The sequence below is a fragment of the Lactuca serriola genome, chromosome 7 (assembly GCF_051521515.1).
Source record: "Lactuca serriola cultivar US96UC23 chromosome 7, Lser_US96UC23_V15, whole genome shotgun sequence".
NCBI classification, from domain to species: domain Eukaryota; kingdom Viridiplantae; phylum Streptophyta; class Magnoliopsida; order Asterales; family Asteraceae; genus Lactuca; species Lactuca serriola.
This window is the reverse complement of record NC_136414.1, coordinates 44,799,694-44,809,577: the sequence shown is the minus strand read 5'-3', so window position 1 is coordinate 44,809,577 and position 9,884 is coordinate 44,799,694. Positions and strand designations below refer to the sequence as shown.

At 38.9% G+C, this 9,884-nt stretch overlaps 1 pseudogene; it reads left to right on the top strand.

Annotated features, from left to right (window-relative positions):
- The first annotated feature begins 6,389 nt into the window (after positions 1-6,389).
- On the top strand, positions 6,390-6,719 carry LOC145063929 (putative mitochondrial protein AtMg00820 pseudogene; annotated as a pseudogene).
- The last annotated feature ends 3,165 nt before the right edge of the window (positions 6,720-9,884 follow it).

Here is a 9,884-nt window from a genome sequence, read left to right as displayed (position 1 = left end):
GGATGTAGATCAATAAGCATATCATGCAATAAATCCGGATACAAATCCGATAAGGGCCAACATTGGTGCCTTAGACCCAATTTATATAGTGAGGAGAACTCACCTCACAAGTAGCTCGAAGTGATAAAGATAAACTCCACCAAATGCAACTCCAAGTCTAACACCTACACCCAGCGATGATACTCTTCCATAAATTCCAAAATTACCAAAATATCCCCCAGAATTAAGACTTGGTCAAGCCTTGGTCATAGTCAAAGTCAGTGGTCATGATCAACAGTCCATGTTGACCCAACTCGTCGAGTGTAGGTCACTGACTCGTCGAGTCCTTCCAGAACTCGAGAAGTCGTGAAACCCCAGTTGACTCGTCGAGTTTCCAGACAACTCATCGAGTCCATACGTGTCCAAAATTCTAGAAAACTCTAACTGACTCGTCGAGTCCTCTTACTGACTCGCCAAGTCCATGCAGAAACTAAACGACGAGAAAACCCTTCCCAACTCGTCGAGTTGGCTTATCTGACTCGTCGAGTTCATGCAGTCCATTTCTTGTCCAGATGAATTTAAGCTACTCCAAAGCTCCAATTGATAGATCTAGCCTGCTAAGGCCTAGTAACCATGTAAAGTTCCAAACTTTACGTGAATGTAAGGTCTTAAGAGCAAAAACTAGGCTAAAGAAGAAGTGTAAGGCAAGGAGAAGGCCATAGCTTTAGAAAGACTAGAACTTTGTGACAATAAGGGGTTAAAGGAGTCCAAATCTGAAGTTACAACCTCAGATCTTGCCCCAAATCCGAAAATACCACAACAATACACTAGAAAGGGTTCTAAACCCATGTATAAGGAGATCTAGCTAAGGGAGAGCCAAGGTAACGACTTGTTACCTTCAAAGTGATGCTAAGATGGAGTAGAATTCGGATCCACAACTTCTCCTTGCTCCAAGCTCCTTGGACTTCAAGCTCTTGTCACCAAAATCCACCTTCCAAGCTTAATAACATACAAATATGGAGAGTAAATATGATTTAGGGTTTCTAAGCACAAGGGGGCAGTAAGGGAGGCTAATGACCCTTTAAATAGGGTATAAAACCATGGAAATTAGGGTTTCATCCTCTAACTCTAAATCGTCGAGTTGTGTCCTCCAACTCGTCGAGTTGGTCACTTAAGACATGCGGCCAAGTTTGTTCCTACTTGACGAGTCAGGGCATCCAACTCATTGATTAGACCTTTCAAAATGAATATAAGGCTGTAAAATTTATACCTGAGAGTTGGGGTGTTACAAAAAAAGGTGAAACTATCTGGAGATTCATTAAAGAAGGTCCACATGTTTCTATAAGAAAAACGGTGAGAGACGTTGCTGCAACTCTCATGGGACAGGATGAACAGCGTCAAGCACCTCTTATTGCTGATGACATCGAGAAATTGCATGTAGATCAAGTTGCATTATCCAAAATAGTGTTTGGTGTTCCACCTTCTCTCTTTGAGCACATTAAGTTGTGCAAATCTGCTAAAGAGATTTGGGACACTCTCCAAGATCTGCTCGAGGGATCAGAAAACATGAAAGATAAGTGGTTGACATCCCTTGTCAACGAGTTCAATACTTTAACCACAACTCCGGGTGAATCAGTTGCTTCGGCCTCTATCTGATACAGAATCGTTGTTAAAAACATGACAGCTCATAGGATAGTCTGAGCTCCTCTAAAATACAATCTCAAGTTCATTAACAAACTCGTAAAGGGATAGGGAAATGTAAAGTCTTGTCTTCAGAGTAATAGGTCTCTGAAGAAGCTAAAGCTCTACCAACTGTTTGATGAGCTTTAAGGTCATGAATCAAATGTTGCACAAACCCTAAGAGAACTCTCAGGAGGTCCTCTAGCTCTTGTTAGTTCCTATGAATCTCAAGTTCCAAATCTCTTTGTCTCGGACCCTTTCAAATCCATTATCCATTTATCCCACTTATTCAACCCTCTCCACCAACTCTACCTACTCTTGCCAGCACAAACTATCAGTTTCATGGAGACCTCGATCCTAAAGCTATAGAATCCAAACTATGTTTTCTATAAGAGTTCGCTTTGATCACTATGAAATATAAGCTTCCTTTCAATCCCACTCACCAACCATTCCAAAAATTCTTTCAAGCCCCACATCAAACTAGTCCCCAACCATACACTAAACCTTCCGAAAATCCACCTACATACAAGCCAAACATTCCAACACAAACTTACTCCTCGGAATCTCATGAGACTCCGAAGTCAGACAAACCAAAAATTGCTTGTCACAAGTGTGGTCATGCAAACCACTTTGCCAAAGACTGCTTGGTAGAAGCTCCATAAAAACCAAAGATTAAGGACTCTTCATACTATGCACATCGAGCTCAAGCGATGGTTGTTAGTGAAAAAGCCCTTTTTATTACTTTGTTAAGAGATGTGAAAGGATATTCATCATCCAGAGATGAAGATGATATGTGTACTGGAAGAAACATGTGTCTTATGGCTAGAAAAACCATCGAATGTGATGAAGGCTATTAGTCATCTGGATCAGAGGATGATGATGATGATGTCGAACCAAAATATTATTACATGGAAACCAATGACCCACTAGATAGAAGCATCGTTCAACAGGTAAAATCTATGATTTATGATAATAATTTTGATTTATCTCATTGCGAACCATATCTAACCGAAATCCAATTAGATATGAACATCATTTACAAAGCCTATGAGTCAGCCATAGAGGACAGTGAGAAGATGGAGAGTGAATTAAGTCGTCTTAGATTACGTTTCGAGGATAAGAATCTTAAAATAGAGTCTTTTGAACATGAACTTGTAATGTCAAAAGATGAATGTATCATTCTTAAAGACAAATGTGAAATCACTTATTCTAAAAGAAATGTTTTGATTTCTGATAACAAATGTCTCAATGCAAAAATAGATGTTTTACATAATTCCATAGACATTCTTGAACCAAACGAAAGGATGACTCATAATTTCCATCATCCTTGGTCTAAAGAACCTGGTCTCAGAAGCAAGTTACCAAAACCTATTGCTCGTCCCTTGAAGGAGTTACAAAATCTAACTTTCATGGGAGACATTCCAAACCACAAACATTCAGATACCCCTGTCTCACCTTTGTCACCCCTTAATGAGACCATGGGCAGTTTTTCTTCACTGATTCCTAAGTTTCAACCAATAGTTGTCAAGTATCCTGATTCCATGCCTCTTCTGCCTCTGATACCCTTTGAACTAAATCAGACCTCAGAATTTTCTCACAGCAGGCCCAACTCTGTAGTTCGCATTCCGAACCATAGTCCTCCTAAAAATTGCCTTGTTGAGGAAACTATTCCAGAGACAACTGGACCTGACTCTAAAAAGTCGAACTTTGTTTCGGCATCCTTAGATAGTTACATTGATGTAGAAACTATAAGTGATAATTCATCCGACTCATATGTTTCAGATTCTCAAGTGATCTCCAAAACCACCTTAGTGCCAATCGAACCCAAGTTTAACAACCCATCCATTGGGCAAACTTCCAAGTCAACATCTGACTCAAGGTAGAAACCTTCATTGAATATAAAAGATGTCGTTGATCCTAAGTTAGAAGCCAAAAATGCTCTCAAAAAGGAAATTAGGTCTAGACATAATTCCAGATTCATTGAGAACTCTAAGAAGAAAGTGTCTCAGAATGTGAGCTCGGAACCTAGGAACCATAAAACATATGTGCTGTTAAAATCCTCAAAAGGCCATCAATCCTTCCTAGTCTGGTTGTTCAATACAAAGCTTTCAGTTCAATTCCGAAAGTCTCTTGATACTTTTCCCACAAGAAATAACTCTCCTCGGACTGTTTCCTCTATTTTCATTGCTAAATCTGATGGTATAATTTTTAAACCTCGACATCTTTCAAAATCAAGTGCACCATTAAGAGCGGTAAACAAAGATAGTTTGGTTAAACACACTGTCACTCAAACTTTTTCAAGGAATTCAAAACAAAAATTTGAGTGGAGAGTCAAAAGTATCGAAAAAGATTTTGCAACTTCAAGTAATACTATGATTCCTACAAAAACAGTTGGTCCGAGAAAAGTGGTTTCGAAACAACCTACTGTTGAATATGGTTTTTGGATTAACGAAAAGACCTTAGCATTTTGCTTCTTTCCCGAAGGATCTCAGAAAAAGCATTATGAGATACATGTTGCTCAAAAGTCACTGCTAAAGTCCAAAGCCCGTGCCCATGTTCGAAAACCTAACTCGGAGCCTAAAAACTCCAAACTTCACTAATCCTTGCAGGCACTATGATTTGGAACAAGATACAATATTGTATATTGATAGTGCTTGTTCCATACACATGACGGGGCAGAAAGACTTTTTGCGAGATCTTAAACTTTCACCAAATCATGGCTATGTGACGTATGGCAACAACTCCAACTCTCAAATATAAGGTTATGGCATCCTCACCAATGGAAACTTCTATGTATCAAATGTGGCGTATGTAGCTAATTTGAAGCATAATCTAATCAGTGTGAATCAACTTACTAATACAAATCGACGAGTTAAATTCTACAAGAAACACAACTATATCATGTCCGGAGACCAGAAAGAATGTCTAATCAAGTCAAATCGCAACAAGAATATGTACCCTCTTGACATCAACATGATCGTTGGCAAGCCCTAACTCTATCTTCTTTCAAAAGCAGCTCCTGATGTCAGTTGGTTGGGGCATCAAATGCTTGCTCATCTGAATTTTCTCTATATGAACGATCTTCTCTCTAATGAAATGGTCAGAGGCTTACCTATCCTCAAGTTCGAAAACAACCATTTGTGTGCTGCCTCTGTATGTGGGAAGAAATCGAAGAAAGGTCATCCTGTCATCATTAAAAAATCAATCTCGGAACCATTAGAACTGCATCATATAGATCTTTGTGGACCCTCCATAGTAGAAAGTTTGCATCACAAGAAATACATTCTTGTGGTTGTAGATGATTTTACAAGGTTTGCCTGGGTCTTCTCCCTTAGGCTCAAGCCATAAACAGCCTCAGAACTGCATCATATAGATCTGTGTGGACCCTCCATAGTAGAGAGTTTGCATCACAAGAAATACATTCTTGTGGTTGTAGATGATTTTACAAGGTTTTTCTGGGTCTTCTCTCGTAGGCTCAAGTCATAAACAGCCTCAAAACTTATCAACTTTATCAAAGGAATTGAAGTTCTCGTCAAATTGCCTGTGCGAAAAATCCGAAGTGATAATGGTACGGAATTTACCAATGCCACTATTGAGAAATTCTTCACCAACAAATGTATTGATCATAATTTCTCAGCTCCCTACACTCCACAACAAAAAGGTACAGTCGAAAGACGAAACATAAAACTAGTTGAAGTTGCTCGATCCATTCTTAACTTTGCAAATCTTCCACTCTATCTTTGGGTTGAATCTGTGTCAACTACTTGCTTCACTCAGAATCGAAGTATCATCAATCGACACCTCAATATGACATCGTATGAATCCATGAACGGTCGTATCCGAGTATCTTTTTTCTTTATTTTTTAGGATGTGGATGCTTCACCAAAAACAATCGTGATCAGTTTACAATGTTTAAACCCACATCCGATGAAGCAATCTTTCTTAGATACTCAGCCAAATCAAAAGCTTACCGAGTTTTGAATCGTCGAACTCGTGTTCTTGAAGAAAGCTTATGTGTCACCTTTGAAGACAACTATGTTCAGAATTCTGGCCCAACCCATGTTACCACCCACATCATGGAGTCCGATGCTCCAGCCCCAGGATGTCCGAACCAGCAAACAATTAATGAAGATGACTTTGAAACCATGTTCGGACCCTCAGAAACAGCTCTTGATTCGAAATCTCGAACAAGACAAACCTCATCAACTAAAGCTCCCGTTTCATAAAATGTTTCAGGTCCGACACCTAGTTTTCCTCCATTTGATTCCGAACTATTCCAACCTTCTTAGGTTGAGGGGGAGAATGGTCAACCTTCCCTTGAATCAAATGTGGATGGATTCCAAGATGTAGCGGATCAATTTGTTGACATTAATTCCACTCCGATCAACAACGACGATGATGCAAATTTCTTTGATTTCGCACCTGATGTTGATGTTAGTTTGTCTGGTTCAAAATTTCAGTGGTAGCATCATCATCAAGTTCAAGTTATTCAGGGGGAGCAACATAACCCCATTGTTGATGTCAGATCTTCTGATGCACCAGATCTTCTGAGACTACACGTATGGACTAAAGATCATCCTCCAAACCAAGTGATTGGAAATCTAAACGCTGGTGTTCAAACTCGTTCTGCCACAAATATTCAAAACGAATGCCATTTCTCGACATTTATCTCTATGGTTGAACCCAAATCCATCAAGGAAGCATTAGAACATGCTAACTAGATTACAACCATGCAAGAAGAGTTGGCAGGATTTGATCGAAATGAAGTGTCGACTCTTGTTGCTCCCCCTCAGGATCATCCCATTATTGGTACGAGATGGGTGTTTCGAAACAAGCTAGATGATGCTAGAGTTATCATTCGAAACAAAGCAAGATTGGTGGCTAAAGGATTCACACAGATCGAAGGGCTTGAATATGATGAGACCTTTGCACCCGTAGCCCGTCTTGAAGCTATCAGAATCTTTCTTGCCTATGCATCTCACAAAGGCTTTAAGGTTTACCAAATAGACGTCAAAAGTGCATTTCTTAATGGTGAACTAGACATTGAAGTGTATCTCTAACAGCCTCTTGGTTTTGTCAATCCCTCATATCCAAATTACTGCTACAAACTCCGAAAAGTTGTTTATGGCCTCAAGCAAGCTCCTTGCCCCTGGTACGAGACGCTCACCGACTTCCTCAATCGATCTGGTTTTCAAAGAGGAATTCTCGATCCTACCCTATTTTGAAGGTCAAATGGAAAACATCTTATGCTTGTCCAAATATACGTTGATGATATCATTTTCGGATCCACGGATTCATCTAGGGGTGTAAACGAGCCGAGTCGAGTCGAATACTACCAAGCTCGAAGCTCGGCTCGACTAAAATACTCAAGCTCAAAACTCGACTCGAACTCGACTCGAGCATTGATTTTAAGCTCGAGCTCGGGCTTGTGAAATACTTGATAGTCTCGAGCTCGGCTAGGCTCGGCTCTGCTCGACTAATATTTTAAAAAATCAAAATCACTAAATTGAGTAAGAAATATTAAACATTCCACATGTAAATGTCCAAACTACCAAAAAAATCACTATTAATCACCTAATATCAATATAACATCAACCATATATGTCATAAATGAATAATTATAAAGAAATGACATATATCTTATAAATGAAAAATTATAAAGAAATGGCATATACGTAAATTACACTAAGCTCGACTAAGCTCGCGAGCATTACGAGCTGAGTATTTTTGTACTCGAGCTCGGCTTGATAAGGTACTTGAGTAGCTCGAGCTCGAGCTCGGCTCGATTAAGTTCGAGTCGATTTCGAGTATTTTCCGAGTCGGTCTCGAGTTTCTCGCGAGTTGGCTTGTCTCACTTACACCCCTAGATTCATCAATGGTTGCCGATTTTGCTAAGTTAATGATCAATAGATTACAAATGAGTATGAATCGCAAATTTTTTCCTCGGTATTTAAGTAAAGCAAACCAACAGAGGAATATTCATTCAACAAGAATAGTATATCTCCGGGCTTCTAAAGAAATACTCGATGGACATTTGTGCCTCTGCCAAGGTACCCATGGGTTTCAGACACAAAATCTTCTCGGATCCATCAGGTGTTGCTGTTGATGAAAAGAAATACAGAGAAATGATTGGATCTCTACTTTAGCTAACAACAAGTCATTTGGACATCATTTTTGCTATTTTTTTATGCGACATACTTCAAGTCAATCCAAAGATGTCTCATCTCTTGGCGGTAAAGCAAATATTCCGATACCTCAAAGGTACAAAGAGTCTCGGAATCTGGTACCCAGCTAATGAGAGTTTCCTCCTACAAGAATATTCCGATTCAAACTATGGCGGTCTTCAATTGGATAGAAAAATCACATCTGGTGGATGTCAATTTTAGGTGGAAGACTAGTTATCTGGTCATATAAGAAACAGAACTGCATTGCACTTTCGACCGCCGAAGTTGAATACATTGTTGCTGCTAGTTTCACTTCTCAAGTTCTTTGGATGAAATCACATCTTTTGTACTATGGTTACCGGTTTCAACAAATTCCAATCTATTGTGATTCTCAAAGTGTCATTGCTATCTCACACAATCCAATTCAACACTCTATGATGAAGCACATCGATATACAGTACCATTTCATTAAAGATCATGTTTTGAATGGTAACATCGAAGTTACTTTTGTTCCATCTGATGATGAGATTACTGATATCTTTACTAAGGCGTTAGATGAAACAAAATTCAATGGTTTTCTAAACAAAATGGGTATGATGATGCATGATCCCCAGTTCTTTAAAGAGGTTTGCACTCTCTGATGGCAACATCAGGAAGTGATAGTTTCAAATTTAATTCTTTATCATCTCATAAGTGTTCCCTCTCGGATCAATTAGGATCATTTTACTTGTCTTTTTGTCTAACCACCTCTTCCAGTTTTAAGTTGTACAGTTTACCTTGTCTCTTCAAGTTCGTGACCAATATAGTCACATTCGTATTTTACTTTAATCACTCCTTGGAACATACTTCATAAATATGATAAGAAGATTATCTTAGAATTCAAGTCCAAAACGGTATTGAATTTTCATATCACTTCTATATTTGAGATCATATCCTTCTTGTCTCAGTGTCTCAAAATCTGTTTAACAAGTGTCCACTAAGATCTTCCTTTCTTCTACCTCTAATATTCAGTCCAAGTCTGTGCAATCTCGTACTCTATATTATGTACTAATTGTTTTCATTCTTATCTTAGAAGTATGTTATGACAATCCAACTCAGAACTTTCCTGCTCCGAGATCGTTTTATAAATTCATCTTGGACCCTCTCCGAGATCTTTTTGTCAATCCATCTCGGAACATTCATGCTTCGAGATCATTTTCCGAATTTATCTTGGAATCTTTCTTCTCCGAGATCTCTTACTTCGAAGAAGTTCAAAAGGTTATTTCGTCATTAGTAATGAAACATTTTTCTTAATAACCCAAACGGTTATTTTTTTAATGATGATTATCCTTAATCCTTGAAACTAGCACCTTTTTGCACACGTTTCTATAAACTGCATATCATGTCAATCAAATGATGATTTCCTTTTTACATGTCTTGCCACTGTGTAATCCGTCCTTGCAGGTCAATTCATTCCAATTGTGGCAACACATTTAATGCTCTTGATATCTATATCTAGGTTTGACAATTACATCCTTTTTACCAAACCCACTTTATTCTAACCTATATAAACCCCACTGAAACCTATTTGCACTTTACGCTCTCAAACTTTTCCATTTTTACTCTCTGAAAATTGTGTTCTTTAAGCTTTCATCATCTGCGAAAATGGCATGCTCTCAGCCTGCTCCTAAAATCTCGAAAACAACTCCCAAGAAGAAATCATCCAAGGGGTCTGCTTCAAGTTCATCGACTGAACCCTTTCTCAGGGATACCACGCAACTTTTCTCGTTGGAGCCCTTCGACTATGACGAGTCCATCCGGGTCATGATCAAGTTCATTGCTCGCCATCCCATCTCCGTTCCTCTCACAAAGATCCCTCATCCACCCTTTCCTCTTCAACTTCTTCATACAGCATTTGAACGCGCCAAAATTGAAGACGACGTGCTCAAAACGGTGATTTGTGGAGATCAAATTGTCCCAATACATATGAAAACCTCCCTTTTTGCAATTGGGATGCCTGAAAACCTAAAAGGTTTTAAAGTTCAAGAACCCACACCTGAAGAATTTCAGTCCTTTCTTAAC